Source organism: Macrotis lagotis, chromosome 1 (genome assembly GCF_037893015.1).
Source record: "Macrotis lagotis isolate mMagLag1 chromosome 1, bilby.v1.9.chrom.fasta, whole genome shotgun sequence".
Lineage (NCBI taxonomy): Eukaryota > Metazoa > Chordata > Mammalia > Peramelemorphia > Peramelidae > Macrotis > Macrotis lagotis.
In genome coordinates this window covers 512612986-512629355 of record NC_133658.1, presented here as the reverse complement: position 1 = coordinate 512629355, position 16370 = coordinate 512612986, and the positions used below count along the sequence as shown (strand labels likewise).

Here is a 16370-nt window from a genome sequence, read left to right as displayed (position 1 = left end):
TAGTTCTAATGTTATAGCTTAAAAAACATTATTTTAAAAATTAAAATTATTACATGAGCTTTAGGAATGGGGATAGTGCAAATGACTGACCTGAAACTGGTGCTGATATTTGTCCTTTTGTCTACCTTTCCTCCACCGAAGGAGGAAAGTCTGTGGTGCCAGATATGTGCCTATATAGAATAGGAGAATCATATGTTCTGTAGGGATGATGGGTCAAGTGGATCCTGGGGACCTCAATACTAGGAAAAAACCCTCCTTTAAAAATTAAATAATGAAAACTTTAATCATTTTAGAGACTAGAACATGACTGAGGCTTTCCCATTGGCTATGATTGATGTCATACCTACTTCTGTATTCCTCAGGAGGTGTTCTGATTTTGAAAAGGAAGTGGAAAAAAAAGCAGTTCTGCAAGCAGTGTGTTTGAGGGGATGTCTGCCCTCCCCCCACTCCAAGATCATCATTTCACATTCACCCCAGGACATAAAATATTGCCTGAGGCATTCTGTCACAATCAACAGGCTTGGACACTGCCTGTGCTACCTGTTTGTGTAATCCATCAGATGAAAGGCAGTAAAGCTCTCTGTTTGAAGCATGGGCTGTGTTTGATGCACAAAAATGCTGTATCTGTGAAGCTGCTGTATTGAATTGCAGGTATTCGGTTACTCCACCTCCAGAAAGAAGACTGCAACCATGTTTGTTTTAAATTAGAAGGGGTGGATATGAAAGGGGAGCCTACAATAATGCCTTTCATGCCTCATTAAACTTGCTATTTGTTGACTTGACAATGACAGACTCTGCCCACTAATCTGATGTCTATATGTCCATCAGAAAGCTTTATTCTGTACTGACAAGTTCCAGGAAGAATGAGCTCAGCAGAGAAGAAAAAAAAAAGAGAGATGTTTTTTCCAGTTCTCCATTATACCTAGAAGAGGAAAATAATTCCTTGACTTTACAATCAACTCACTAGTGATTTTTGAGGTGTCCCTCATCTTTCTTCCCCAGTGACTGAGCAATTGCAGGAATCTTGCTAATAAGGGGGGGGGGGATAAAGAATAGGGAGGGAGATAATGGGAAAAGCAGAAAGGGAGGGCTGGATCTTGGCTTCCCTCCCTATTTATAGTATTTGTTAATCAGAGTTGCAATACTTCTAAGTCCATTCCCCGTAAGATTACTCCCAGGAGCAGAGGGACATTACAAAGCTGGTCAAGAAACAGCCAAAAGTTGCCAACAGGTAGCAGCCTCTTCTCTTTAATTTGAGTAGGGATGGGGAAAGATGTATAGAACTGGTAATCAATCAGGATCTGGAAATTCCCCCAGCACCCATTTCATATCACTGCAAGGGAACACTGCCAAACTGAGGAACAAGCTGGAACTTCAAGTGTGAAGATCCAGGGAGAATTTAGGCTGTGCTGCAGTGAATTATCTGAGCAAATCAGAGGAACATCAAATCTGTTTACTGAGAACTGCAGAATACTGACATCCTCAGGCCCCAGTTTAACTCTTTGCTTTTTTTCCTTTTTTTAAACCCTCTACTTCTAAGTGTCACTCTTTGCACCTTATTTTCTATCCAAAATGGTTCATGTTATTTTTTTGCCTGAGGAGAAAATAAGGTTTTTAACAAGGAACCTTAATGTGAGGCAGGTAGAAAAGGGAGGTGAGAACAATGTGTTAGTATCCAAAAGTTGTGGTACTTAACACCAGTGGGCCTTGCAGCATAATGTGATACCCAAAGATGACATTGTTGAATTTCTCTAGGGTGCCTCCTCAGGGTAACATCCAAACTTACCCTTCTCTAATTGGAGTTCATATCATAGATAAGATATGTCTTTCTTTAGGTACTAACCATCCTATCTTGATGGAGTCTCACTTTTCTGTTAGTTATTTGTTCATCTGATAATAACAGACTCTTCCCATTAAACTGATTATATGTCCATCAGAAAGCTTTATTCTGTATTGATAAGTCCCAGGAAGAATGATCTCAGCAGAGAAAAAAAGGAGAGATGCTTTTCCAGTTTTCCATTCTACCTAGAAGAGGAAAAAATTAGTTCAAATTAGACCAAGAAATAACTTTGTCTGTGCATCACCCAAATCACTGTTAGAAAGGGCACTCATTATCCAAGGGGTTAGGAAACAAATCATCTAGTCTCAGTTTTGATCTGGATCAAGTCACCTGTTCTCTTGGGGTTTAATATTCCCATCTGTTGAAGGAAGGGGTTTGAACCAACCACAAGGAAGTCTGTTACGGTAGGAAGAGCAGTTCAAGGCACCACTCAAACCCTGGTTGAATGACCTTGGACAAGTCACCTTGCTATAAAGGCTTCAATTTCCTAATCTCTAAAACGAAGAGGTTGGACTAAAAAATCTCCAAGGGCCCTTCTAGTTCTAAATCCTATGATCAAATGATTTCCAAATATGTCTTAAATTTAAAGTACATAAACTTCCCAGTATTAAAGCCCTTAATAATGACTAATTTCAAAAAGCTGCAGGAAGAGAGGGGGAAGCCTTGTCTTGTCAAATATATATCATCACCTAAGCAGTTTCTTAACTCAGCACAAGATTCAGGATTTAATTAGAATAATAGGCCATGTTAGGTCAGCACCTAGGTTGAAAAAACTAATTATAAATTATCTGGGGTAACCAGGTGGTGTCATGGATTGAGTACTGAGTTTTGAATCATTAAGACTAATCTTCCTGAGTTCAAATCTAGCCTCAGGTACTTGCTAGTTGTGTGACCCTGGTCAAGTAATTTTTAGCCCTCAGTTCATTTGTAAAATGAGCTGGAAAATGAAATGGCAAACCACTCCAGTATATTTGCCAAGAAAATTCCAAAGAGATCACCAAGAGTTGGGTGCTACTGAAATGACTAGACAACTACAACAGCAAATCTAGAATTTGGTAATAGATAAGACTTAAGAAAGTTACTTTCAGGTGGCTAGGTAGTGCAGTGGATAGAGCATGGGCCCTAGAGTCAGGAGTACCTGAGTTCAAACCTGGCTGGCCTCAGACACTTAATAATTACCTAGCTATGTGGCCTTGGGCAAGTCACTTAACCCCATTTGCCTTGCAAAAAAATGAAAAAAAAAGAAAAAGAAAGTTATTTTCAATTCAGAAAATTAAGTTATTTGCCCATGGTTGTAGAAGTAGAAAATATCAAAATTCCCATCCTCACACACAAAAAGACTAGCTCTACTTCCATCTATATACTTTTATCCTAATGTCTGGGTCATATGTGGCTCCTGCTTGAATCTATGCTTTCCCCTGGGTGTAAAAGTAGAGAAGCTTAATCTGAGTCCATGAACTTGATTTTTTGTGATTTTTTTTTGACATTTTGATAACTGTACTTCACTATATTTAGTTTCTTTCATAATACCATTTATTTTAAGCACCCCATTCTCTCCCTGGTTGTTATCTCACCTCCCATTCACTTGATAGCGTGGTGGAATTATTCAAATTACCCTTCTCAAAAACTAAAAAAAAAACAAAACTATAAACTGGGTAGAGAAAGATTTGTAATGCCAGCTACATGATATGCTGAGAAATGTTTGTTGATTGATTAATCACTATAACAATAAGGGTTAAAAGGGTAAACTAAACGACATAGTCTCTGCCTTTAAGGTATCTCAAGAAAGATTACCCAGGAAAGCTCAGATCTCTTATTCTTTGGCAGGAATCCAATGAATTATTTCACAAAGTAAAAATATAACAATGATAATTTACCTCTGTTATTCATGATAATGAGAAAACTGGAACCCAGTAATATTCTGTGAACAAATCTGAAAATTGGACAATAATTTTTGTTGCCTTTTTTTTAAAGCCAGACATGCAATAGTTCATTTCAAAGGCCATTTAATTTAAGCATTAGGTCTTTCCCAACCTTAAACATTTATGTAATTTCCCTCCCCCATCCTCCAAATAGCAAATAGTGACATTGGAAATGAATTCACCCTGATTCTGGGGGGGGGGGGGAAACTAGTGAGTCAATTCTAAGCAAGTAAAAGAATTTAAGCCCCTGAGGAATGGGTTTTTCCCAGTGTTATTTCAGCCTGGATAATTTTTCTCTGGTTACTAATTCAACCAGGAGATGGAACTAATTATGCCACATAGTCAGTGACTTTTCCCAAATTGAAATAAAGTCAACTTTAGAATTTTTTCAGGCACCAACATTTATAGGATTGAAGTCTCTTTTCTATATTTTGCTCACCTAGTCTTAGTTTCATATGTAAGAATTTTTTAAATCTCAGATGAATATATTTGTAAGAAAATCCATTATTGCCAATGTGACATCCAAGAGAAAAACAGAAGTCCATAATTAAGAGAGTTCCAAGAGGATAATTGTAAAATACTTAAGCATGGAGCTATAACTTTTGGCTCAGCATCTTTTTCAATGAGGATATAATCCATGGAGCAGATCATACTTAATAAGCTTTAGGTTTTTTTAATAACCTTGGTTGGCTGCTGACAAATGACTTCTGTCCCACTAAACAGAACTGGAGATTGTTACACAGATGAATAATAATTTCTTTGGGGTGGAGGGCAAGAAGGCAGGCAGCAAGGACAAATAATGATATTTTTCATTGGCAATTTGCCACCTATTCTTCATTAGTATGTCATTTTATTATTTGGTAAAACATGACAGTTCTCTTTACTCTCACAACATACAAAAATGAGAGGCTTGACCTCATAAAGGTGACTTTTCTTATAGCACCACTTCTCTCCAAAAACACACAGCATCAGAGCCATTAAATGCAACATAAACACTAGTGACTAATGAGAAACTGAGAGTTCACAAAAGACCTTGAAAGAAGGGATGGGATCAAGCAAAGGGGCAAACATCCTAAAGGGGACATGCATCCTAAATGCATGCTTAAGTGAATGAGGGGGGGATTATGTGTAGTGGTAACTCATATGTATTAAATTCTTCATCTCCATTTCCATTTCCTACCTATGACAGGAGAAATAACAAAGAGATGCACTGGAGACAGCTCTTACTAGTACAAGAGTTGCTAAATAGATTGCCAGCGAGGGCATTTACACTTGAAAAAAATGGCAAGTACTACAAATCAGGCTTAGATTCTTTTGGTTGATTGTCTAGACTTGACAAAGTGATGGAGAAAACTTTAGTAATGCATATTAAACTTAAACATCATGCTTATTTTTTAAAGAGCCTTTTACTATACTCCTCAGCATACTCTTAAATATCCACCAGAGTTCTCTTCCAATGAGTTGTCAATTTTTCTCTAAAGTCCTAATTCATGAAAATTAATCTCATTTTTTTCCTAAAAAGTCCTGAAAATTTCCTTAATACCAGATTAGTTTTGGACCACTGACATAATTTCTTAGTTGCCTGAACAGAAAAACCAAGGTCTTAGGGTTTTCCCTGAGCTTTGGACCAGAAGATCACTATCGTAGCCAACACCAAGAATTGTAATTGCTAAATCAGGATGGTATTCTTGATTAATAACTTTTCCTGGGATGGCTAGGTGGCATAGTGGATAAAGCACCGGCCTTGGAGTCAGGAGTATCTGGGTTCAAATCTGGTCTCAGACACTTAATAATTACCTAGCTGTGTGGCCTTGGGCAAGCCACTTAACCCCATTTGCCTTGTAAAAACCTAAAAAAAAAAAATAACTTTTCCTTCTTTTTGAAGGCCTTTCTTAGAGTTTAAGTATAAAAAAACTTTATATGTACTGTATCATTTCATTACATTCTTGAACCTGAGGCATCAGCTGAGCCTGGCTTGTCCTATTACACTATGCCAATGTCTTGAATAAGGGCTATTGTAACTTTGAGGTTTTACCAAATAGAACTTTGCTAGGTTAAAGTAGCTAGGAACTACAGGAACCTGTTGACAATGTATCTTGATTCACTCCACTGATAAACCAGTTATAGGAAGAAATCGTGGCAAGGAAAAAAACAAGAAAAAATTCAATCAGATATCAGGTTTAGATAGAGAAAGCAATATATTCATACAAGTTAATGCTTTGCTGTCTTAAAAAATTCCAAAATTAAAAATAAATAAATAAAAATCCAAAATTATGAGAAGGCCAGAAGTGATCCTTTCTGAATTCAAGGAACTATCTATGATGCTCATAATTGACCTTCTCAAAAGTAGAAATGGATAAGAACAGTGGAAGAAAACTCATCACTGAGTCTACCTGTCCTTAGTATCAAACCAATGTTTCCTAATTTTTTCCCCCCAAGACTAGGTCATGTTAGAGCCAGGGTTGAAAGTATAGCATCTCTTCACTGGTCTGATCTCATTGCTGACTGGCAAGAAACTTTATGACCTAATACATGGTCAATTTTTGTTAGATGCCATGTACTGCTGAAAAAAAAAAAACTATATTCCTTTCTATCCCTGTTCAGTTTTCTCTAGTGGTCTATCATAATCTAAGTTTTCTAAAATTATATTCACTTCCTTAACTTCCTTCTTGTTAATTTTATGCTTAGATTTATCTAATTCTGAGAGAGGGAGGTTAAGGTCTCCCATCAATAGGACTTTGCTATCTATGTCTTCCTGTAATTCATTCATCTTCTTCTCTAAGAATTTGGATATCACTTTGTGTATGCATATTCAGTATTGAAATTACTTCATTGTCTATGGTATCTTTTAGGAGGATATAGTTTCCTTCCTCATCTCTTTTAAGGAGATCTATTTTTCTATCTGAAATAAGGACTGTTATCACTGCTTTTTTCACTTCAGCTGAACCATAATATATTGTACTCCAGGCTTTTACTTTAACTCTATATGTATCTCTCTGCTTCAGATGTGTTTCTTGAGAGCAACATATTATAAAATTCTGGTTTTTAATCTACTCTGCTATCTGCTTCTGTTTTATAGGAGAATTCATCCCATTCACATTCAAAGGTATAATTACTATTACCCTCCATGTTATCTCCTCTCTGTTTGTAATTTTCCCCTTTTTTCACCTTAACCCTACTCCTCAGTATGTTGCTTCTGAATACCCCCTCCTTCAGTGTGTTTACCTCCTTCTATCCAACCTCCTCCTTTTTATCTCCTCTTTCCCTTTTCCCCTTCTTCCTTCCCTTACTCTACCTTTCCCCTCTTAATATATGGAAAGTAAGATAAGTTTCTAAACTCAACTGAGTGTGTGTGTGTTAATCCCTCTTTGAGTAAAATCTGATGAAAGTAAGATTCAGGTGATTCACACCTCTTTCCTTCTTCCACTTCTTTTGCTTACTGTTTTGATGACAAGCTTAGTGAGGACCTTATAGGGAGTTACTTCCTATTGTAGCTCAAATCTCCTGAATCCAAATCACCCTCTAGTTTTAGTCTTACAGCAATAAGGATTATATGTATGCAACATCTAGTCAATATATCTTAATTGACCCCTTTTTCTCTTCATAGACGTAAAATAAAACATAGTCTGGAGTGAGATATGAGAAACAAGGTGGCATTCAATCTCCAATCTAGGTAGCACCATCCTGGCTCACCCTCAAAATGAATATAACTCACCCTGAGTCAGGGTAAAGAAAGATCTCCAGTAGGGAGACAGAGGTACAATGACACTAATGGTGATATATCGGTCCCCACTGTACTATAGTGTTCCTTTGGATGAGGGTGAAACATGGTCTGAGGCCAGATAAATACAGAGAACTTAAGTGATTGACATCCTCCAGCTGGTATAGTTCCAAATCCTTGAAGCAGGTCTAATACACATCAAAATCAGGATTATATTGGAGGCTTTGTAACCCCCAATCTGATAGTATCCCCACAATGCCATATTAATGTGAAAAGATTTAATAAAAAAATTCCTTAAAGCAACTTTTTCAAAGCAAATTCACAAAATAGTCAGATGCTTTTTTTTCAGCTTTGCTTAAATTTAACTGCCTTTGTAATAAATTAAAAAGTATGATGTGGTGTACAAATGTGATTAAATTATAGTGATTTTTGAGATCCACCATTTTGCATCTCAAGGAAACCATATGCCTTGCAGTTTAAAACAGAATGTTATGGCATACTAATGCCATCTGGTGTCCAAACCCTGAATAGGCATGAAAGACTACAGAAAACAAACTCTAGCACAGGATCACAAAAGTCAAGGGACAGTTTTCCTTCAAAATGTTCATCAATTTCTACAATTTTTTATGCTAACTATAGTGGAGGTTAAATTAGCTTCTATAGGTCATAAGCCTTCCTAGGAAGTGTGAACCTGGATTTCCTCTGAAAATTGCTAGGAGCTCTAAGGACAGGGTGACTCAGCATTTGGATGCACGGAAAATAAGGTTGCTACTGGCAGCTTCCAGACATATAATGACCAAGCTCTGAAAATATTCATGATTTTGCATTGACCCAGAAATACCCAAATATTCTTTTATTTCTTTTTTCCTGGTGGGTGGCAGCAGATGATAGGATTAGATACCACCAGTTAAAAGAAGAGCCAGCTTCAGCTGGATTTCCCCTTCTTTCAATTCTCCAGGTGACCTCATTTAACTCAAATTTCCAATGAGGAATTGGAAAGCTTTAGGCATTCTCCCATCTGGCAACATGGTGACCTCATCCATATGGCAGCTAATGCAGAGGTACACAATTAATTGAGCTTGCACTTAGGCCTCTGGCTGTTTTTTCTACTTTGGGGTTCATCCAAACTTGATTTTAGATTTTTAATTTATCATAGAGTCCCCAACAACTTTATGAATTTCCAAAGTCATGATTCTATCCATTGTGCCACCTAGCCTCCCTGCAAAGTCATGACTCTTAAAAGTCTTTTTTCCCCTGTGGTTGGAGCTAAATGGAAACAAAGGGAGAAGTCTCCAGAAATTACTCAACTATTCTAATAAATATGACAGTCATTCAATGAAAGAACTGACCCAAGCCTGCCCCAGTTTATTAGAAGACATGTACCAGGGGCTATTTGGATGGTATAAAGCCAAGAAGAAACATAAATCCCAACTGATTTGCATTTAGAGTTTAAGTATAAAAGTCTTGGATAGTTATAACAGCAGTTACCACTGCTATTGATTCTATTTAAGTGTCACTAATAAATTTATGTTTGTAAGTCATTTTTGTCTTTTTGTACTTATTCTGTATGTAAGGGGAAAATACCTGAACCCATAAGCTTTTCATATAAAATAATGATAGTTTTCAACTTCCCCTTTTTAAGGGGGGAAACTTTGAGCCATAACTTAAAACTATAGGTAAATTGAATCTGGAGGGTAAGAGTTTAATTAGCTTAAGAGTGTGAGAACAGGGAGCATTAGGGAAACACTGGAGTTGACTGAATGGGAAATCACATGATCAAATACATTTTTAAGGAAAAATATCTTGGCAGCAATGTGAAGGATGGACTTGATTGCTAAGAGGTGGAGCAGGGAGATCAGTTAGGAGGCCATTTCTATAATCTAGTGAGAGGTGACAATTGCTTGAATAAAAGTGATACTTATGAGAGTAGAGAGAAGGGGTCAAATGCAAGAGAAATTGTGGAGGTAGAGATAACAAGATTTGGCACTGGACTAGGATGGGGAGGGAGTGAGAAGTCCAGGATGGTGCTGAATTTCCAAACCTAGAAGACTGGAGGAATTGTGGCATTATAAACACAAGTAGGAAGTTTGAAATAGGGGAGGTTTTAGGGTGAAAATATTGAGTTCTTAGTTTTCTGGAAGATTCCAATTTGTAGGATAAATAAATAGGGGACAAAGTCATTGATGTTTTAAAAAAATCATATTCCAGCTGTTAAGTCCAGAGTTGAAAGGACTTAAGGAGTGATTCTTGGGTTAAGCCTCCCTTGAGGACAGTAACAGTGGGTTAGGAGCTACATCAATTAAAAAAAGAAGCTTCTAGCTAGTCCTCTGATATTTATCTCTTCTGGGGAAAAAGCAGAGATTCTCTAGACTCCAGTGAAGGGGGAATAGGGTAGAGGTAAACCCCTGATGCTGCTCCCCAGTTTTTTAGGGAAGACTTCATTCTTCCTGATAAAATACCTGATAAACTTCCTTGGAGATGTTGAAATGCTACTGCTCTGTTTCTTCTACCTTCCCTTATAGGAGAAACCAACCCATATTGGGGGCACATACAGAAAGACAAACACTGTGGATATCTTGTGTAAGGTCATTTCAATCAACATTTATTAAGCATCTACTGTGTAGCAGACACTCAAAATTCTTCTTTCCTTCCTTACTTGTTGGTAGTGAAATCCTCAGTCTTTTATTCTCTGTAGACTACAGTGGTGATGCATAACTAAAACTGTGATGAGTTGTATAAGTTGCCTGGTTGACCATATTAGTTCATCTAGCTAGACACTTATTATCAAACTACTGGTACTACTACATTTGCCTCTTTTTGTCAATCTTTTATCTAGACTTAAAATAAAACCTAGAAGCTTCTAAGGTGCCTTATTTATTTGTGTTAAAGGGAAAAATGAATTGCAAAGAAAGAGAATTGCCATGAGTGTGCTGCAGCCAACTCAGGCAGAATTTCTAGTATGAGCACTTATACCTTGGAAATTAATACTTGTTTTATTGTTTTCTAGACTTAAGCACAGAAGAAAGCTTTTTTAAAAATCCAGACTTCTGATATGTCAAAGGCAAGACTTGAACCTAAATCTTCCTTACACAACACCAGGCCACTTCTGATAAATATATTTTGCATTTCACTAAATTAGGCAGTAGATAAAGTGTCTTTGGCATATTTCTTGGATAACTCACTGATAACTCACCAGGAGGTGCTGGTGGCTGATAAAAGCTTGAGTTTAACAGAAAATTGTTACTATTAAGGACAGAAATAGTTAATATCAAATATAATGTTATCTACTACTTCCTAAGTGACACTGCCAATGTCAGAATGTCAGTAGCACTCCCAGCAAGCCAATAACAATTAGGGTTTACTGAGTTAGGCACCCCCAAGCACCCTACCTTGAGATTTTGCCTTGTAAATGAATCTAGATGGAGCAGGATCTCAGGCATCTCAGGATGCCCTTGCCCCCTTTCCAACAGGATTCATGATAAAAAGGGTAAAACAACCAGAATGAAGTGATTTTCCTTGCCTGGATTGCCAAGGGACTCATGACCAGGCCTTGCTATTTCATTTATCTCCTCCCTCTCTTCTTCTAAGACTATAAAATTTTTTTCATGAGTCTCTTTGCTTGGCATCCACTGGATATCCTGCAGAGTAGCAAGTTTGCTACCCTGTTATCTCAATTAAAGATGCTTTATTCCTCATCACTTGGTTTTGATTTGTTTTAGGATTCAAAGTTCAACCTAGGACACTTATTTCCTCTATGCTATCTTAAAATAAAGACATTATCATTAAGCTAGTCTCTCTTGTGGCACCTCAATCCCTTTTAAAACAAAGAAGATATTTCCTTTTTAAAAAAATAAATTGCATGAGGTTTATCAATATTATTATTATTCCCTAGCTCAAGTCTTCAAGGAACTATACTAATTAATTAGCATTTCTAATTAATTATATATTCCAAGTAGGCAATTCATAATATGGCATATAGATGTGGGTTATCAGAACGTTACCCACATAAATGATATGTATCCAGGGCTATATAGTTCTTACTGAGTCTAGGGCTGGACAGCCTTGTGCTTTATCTGAAACATTCCTGTGAACATAATAGACAAGAACTTTCAGAGAATTCAGAGTAGGGACAAGGGCACTGACTCTGAAGTCCAGAGAACATGAGTTCAAATCCAACCTTATAGCTGTAAGATAGTAGGCAAGTCACTTAATCCTGATTTGCCTTAAAAAAACAGAATATTTTTCCAACACTTATTCAGGTTTATAATAATTGAGGAATTTCTAAATTCCCAAATGGAGTGGCACAAAAACAGAATCCATCCATTGGAACAGTAGCACTTTCTTCATCTGTGTTTCTAAAATGACTACATGAAGTAGTAAAGGAAATCTAAGAGATCTAAAAACAATTTTGGCAGCTTTTAATAAAAACTTACTTTTTTCCCCCTTTACATGCTTATATGGATAAATGTCTCTCATTGTCTCAAACCAGGGGTTGTTTTGGAAACTATAATCACTTAACAACAAATGTGAAGCACAATTATGTATTCCTAAGGAAATTATTTTAACCTTAAAAATACAGTAAATCAACAATTATTTGTTTGCCTGAGATATTGTCTATTCAATCACCGAGGACTAGGTAAAAATAAAGACTAAAGGAGATGGTTTTGAGATTCAAAAGAAAAAGAGAGGGGAAAAAAATCCTCCAAATTTTATAAGAAAATGTGTTAGGATTCAAATACAAATGTAAATTTTATTCATAAAAACAATTTTTACATCAACTGTGACAAGATGATCTCTAAAGTCCAAATTCTAATATGCAATCTTGTTTTAAAAGAGAGAGAAAGAGAGGGGAAGAGGCAAGAAGGAGAGAGAGAGGGGGAAAGAGAGAAGAAGGGAGGGAGAGAGAGAGAGAGATTATTAAACTTTAATAATTGTAAAGCTTAAGGAAAATATACATACACACACATACATATATATTTCTAAATTTAGTTAGGCATCTCTGGAAAACCGACTGCCAAATGTGAAACATATCCTTATAGACTATAAAGCAAGAAAAAAATTTTAAAAATAGGAAATAATAAACTAATTCATAATGAAATGGAGATTTACTCTTTGAACATAAATAATGAGTGGGTCAAAGAACAAACTGAAACAATAACTATTATAAATGAAAGAAAATAATAATTAAGAAAATTATAGGGTTCAGTTAAAACAGTCCCATAATAAAAATATTTTAGACTAAAAACATATATGAGGCTAATAATTTAAGGGAATATTAAAAGTTAAGCTGATACACAATGAAATAAATGTACTGGTGCCCTACAGGGGACTTAATGTTTTATGAAGTAGATGTAGAGTGGAGATGCTATACACCTAAAAACAAAAGTGAACAGTAAATGGATAATCATTCTGGTAGTCCAGCAAAAGGGGGAAAATGGAAGGATGAAAGATCATGGGGAGGAGAGGGACAGGGATGGAGGCATAGAAAAGACAAGTTCTTGCCAATAAGAAGCACCAACATGGAGAAGAGGGTATATCTGATGTGGGGAACTGGGATATTGTATAGAAGTGGGGCCCAAATGAAAGAAGTCTGTGTGCATTAGGAAGCTTCTTCTATGACAATGCTGTGCCTCCATGAATAATATCCTTGCCCTTAAGAAAGGGCAAGAGAGATAAACTGGCATGATCTTGAGAAGATTCAGATCATACTGGGAGGAGTTGAGACTGCTATATGACTTGGGATACAGAATAACTTCTATCATATGCTGCTTCAATCCAACATTACTTTCCTCACAAATTTATTTCTAGGAATGAGACACACAGAACCAAGAGATATAACTATAAATGGGAAGGACAAAAACCAAAATCTAAACACTGCAATTAAAACAATCAAGCTCCATCCCACAAAACATATAGCAGAATGTACCTCTCTCCCTTCATTACAAGGGAAGGTGACTTTATTGTAAATCACTGTTAGCCTTATTTGATGTTTTGGTTGGTTTTGTTGAATTGTTTCCCTCCCCTTTCCTTCTATTTTTCTTCTTCATGAAAAGGATGGGTCTCAGATGAGTTGATAAAAGTGAAAGAAGAGTGAAAAGATTTCAATAAAATGTATGGATTCTCTCTAGGGCTACTTTTCCATCTCCAAATGAATAGGGCAGATTCCCAGATACATATGAGTATAGCTCCCTCTCTCCTGAAGGTTCTAAAGTTAACTGAAGGGAGAACAGGAATTTTCTAGTATAGCTCTTGAGTCCCTACTGTGGGCTACTGACTTAATTATCAATTAATAATTTGTAGAAAGGATGTTTACTGGATAGAAATAGCAGGGGAAATGGGTATAAAATAATCCTCTCCACTTTAACAAATTCTAGGATTCATTCTTCCACAGTTATATAACAAATAGATTCAAGTTTAATAAGGACATGAGACAGCTCCTGGTTAATTGAATTCTTTATCTTCCTTCAGGAAGCCCTCATGGAGTTTCCATTAGTTTTTCTCTGGTGTACTTTTGAGAACAGGTACCTTTCAAGATTTTAGGATTCCTGAAGCTGCTTTTGCTCAAAAGTATCTAGAATGTTGTTGTCTCTCAGATCCAGATGTAGGCACTTCTACCAACCATTGCTGATGCCACTGATATGAAGCTCAAATCTTCTAACCATTCAAAGTCATAAGAGCATCTTCAGGACAGGGAGAAGAGGAGGGAAAATACAATCTTCCTCCTCCCCACAAGGGCAATTTCTTCAATCATCCCTAGTATGGTTTCTTGCTAGAATATTCAAACTAGTTTGCTGTTAACTGACATATGTTCTGTTTCAACAAATCTTCCTATGTAAGTATTTGATTTCATCCAGTGATCAAAATGCCAAACTGATTGAGAGCATGTCCATATCTCATGTATATTTTCTATTGATTAAATTAGATAAACTTTTGTAATAAATGTTTTATAATATCCACAACAAGCAAACCAATCTGGTACCAAAAAAGGGAAGTTATTTTTAAAAAGGAAAAAGACAATTTGGAGAATGAATAGGAAATAAATAAAACCAAGAATGATTATATCCAATAACATGCCAAGAAAACAGAATACTTAAATGGAAAAGGTAAATATTTTCTATTTCCCAATCAAGGGATGGAAACAAAATGACTGGTTTTTAGAATGAAAAGATGTGTAAGTTCTAAATGAACTTCCAAAGAGGGGTAGGGGGAAATAGGGCAAGTTGAAATTAAAAGCCAATTCTACCAAATATTTAAAAGACAAGAAAGTCTAAGCAATATGATATCTTTGCAAAAATAGAAAAAGGACACCTTACCAAACTCCTATGAATATGATGCTAGTATTCCAATTAAAAGAGGAAACAAAGAAAGAAAATATCAAGTAAATACCACTATAAAATTATTAAATAAAATGCTAACAAAAACTACAGGAAAGTTGAGCCAACACACAGTTGGCAACAGTGGAGGAGCAAAGGAGTGGTCAACTTTCAGAGACCTGGTGAACAGTACTGCATTTGTTTATCTGGGATAGAACACTTGCCTGGTTTCATGACAATTATGGGAAAATACAGAAGTTGCTAAATGAAAAAATGAGAACTCCACAGGGTTTGTCAGCAGGATAGTTTATTCAGTTCTAAAAAGGAAGCATTTAATTCCATCAAGTGAAGCTTAGAGAGATGCAAGATTTTTGGCACAGTAAGAATACAGATGAAATTAAGTTTTTATGCAAGTAATAATGCAAAGTGCTTTTATGATGTCCTGTAGGCTATTTATGAGCCAAAGACATATGCTGAATCTCAATAAAAGCTGCTAGGAAAGTGCTAGAAACACTAAGCAGAATATAGATTTAGACCAGTATCTTATAACCCTACAATAATGTTAGAATTCATTAGATGGGTGCAATATTTTTAAGAAGACAAATGTAAAGGAGTATCTTCTTTTAAATTTTATTTTTATTTAAGGTAATGGGGTTAAGTGACTTGCCCAAGTTCACACAGCTAGGCACTTATAAAGTGTCTTAGGTTGAATTTGAACTCAGGTACTCCTAATTCCAAGGCCTGTGCTCTATTCACTGTGTCACCTATCTGCCCCATGTAAAGTAGTATCTTAATGATAAAACTCTTTAACTCAAAACTATACCAGAGCCACTGTCAGAAGAAATCTAGGTGAGACCTATATGGGCATCTTTAATATTCACTCTAATGGGGACATTTTTGGTTGTTTGTTTTTGTTTTTATTAGACCTGAAAATCTTGTCCCCATAGAAATAATGCTAAAATATGATAAATATGTTCATCTGCTAGAAAGTAGCACTGTTCTGAAATTACAGAACTTCTCATATCTAGGTACAATACTGAGATATCAACTCACACCTTGCTACCTGTCATGAAAGGTTAACAGATTTGTCTAAGAATCAAAGATAAATACAATTCAATACCCTGCTTTGAACCCCATTGAAAATGTATGGAGGAAACAAGAACAAAAAGGAAAACTCTCCTTTCATCCTTCCTCATTGTGTTTACTTTAAGGTAATTACTATATAAAACTTTAATCAGAATAGTCAGGAAGGTTGATATTATCTACAGGATAGGATCCTTCTCTAAATTGGGGATGATTGGAGCTAGAGACAGGAGCATCAGGACACAAACAGAAGTTTAATTAATTTCAGAATGAGGAAAATGACACCTGTAGGCAGAAGCGCCCCCTTTAAAGGAGGAGGACTTAATGTGCTAAAACAAAGACAGATCTTATATGTACACTGCACTGGACTATAATATAATCACTCTTAGATTCTGGATTATGGTAAACGTTTCTTTGAAATAATACAGGTGTTCTTGAATCCCATGGAAATATTCACTGTCTCTAGTCTTAGGAGACATGATTACTCTGCG

At 36.2% G+C, this 16370-nt stretch overlaps 1 long non-coding RNA gene across 2 annotated transcripts in view; it reads right to left on the bottom strand.

Annotated features, from left to right (window-relative positions):
* Positions 1–1741: 1741 nt before the first annotated feature.
* The window catches only part of LOC141520806 (uncharacterized), a 60454-nt gene continuing 45825 nt past the window's right edge, over positions 1742–16370 (bottom strand). For both annotated transcript variants that reach the window (XR_012477747.1, XR_012477748.1), the window contains exon 3: positions 1742–2025. This is a non-coding gene — a long non-coding RNA (uncharacterized LOC141520806). The remainder of the gene's footprint in view (positions 2026–16370) is intronic.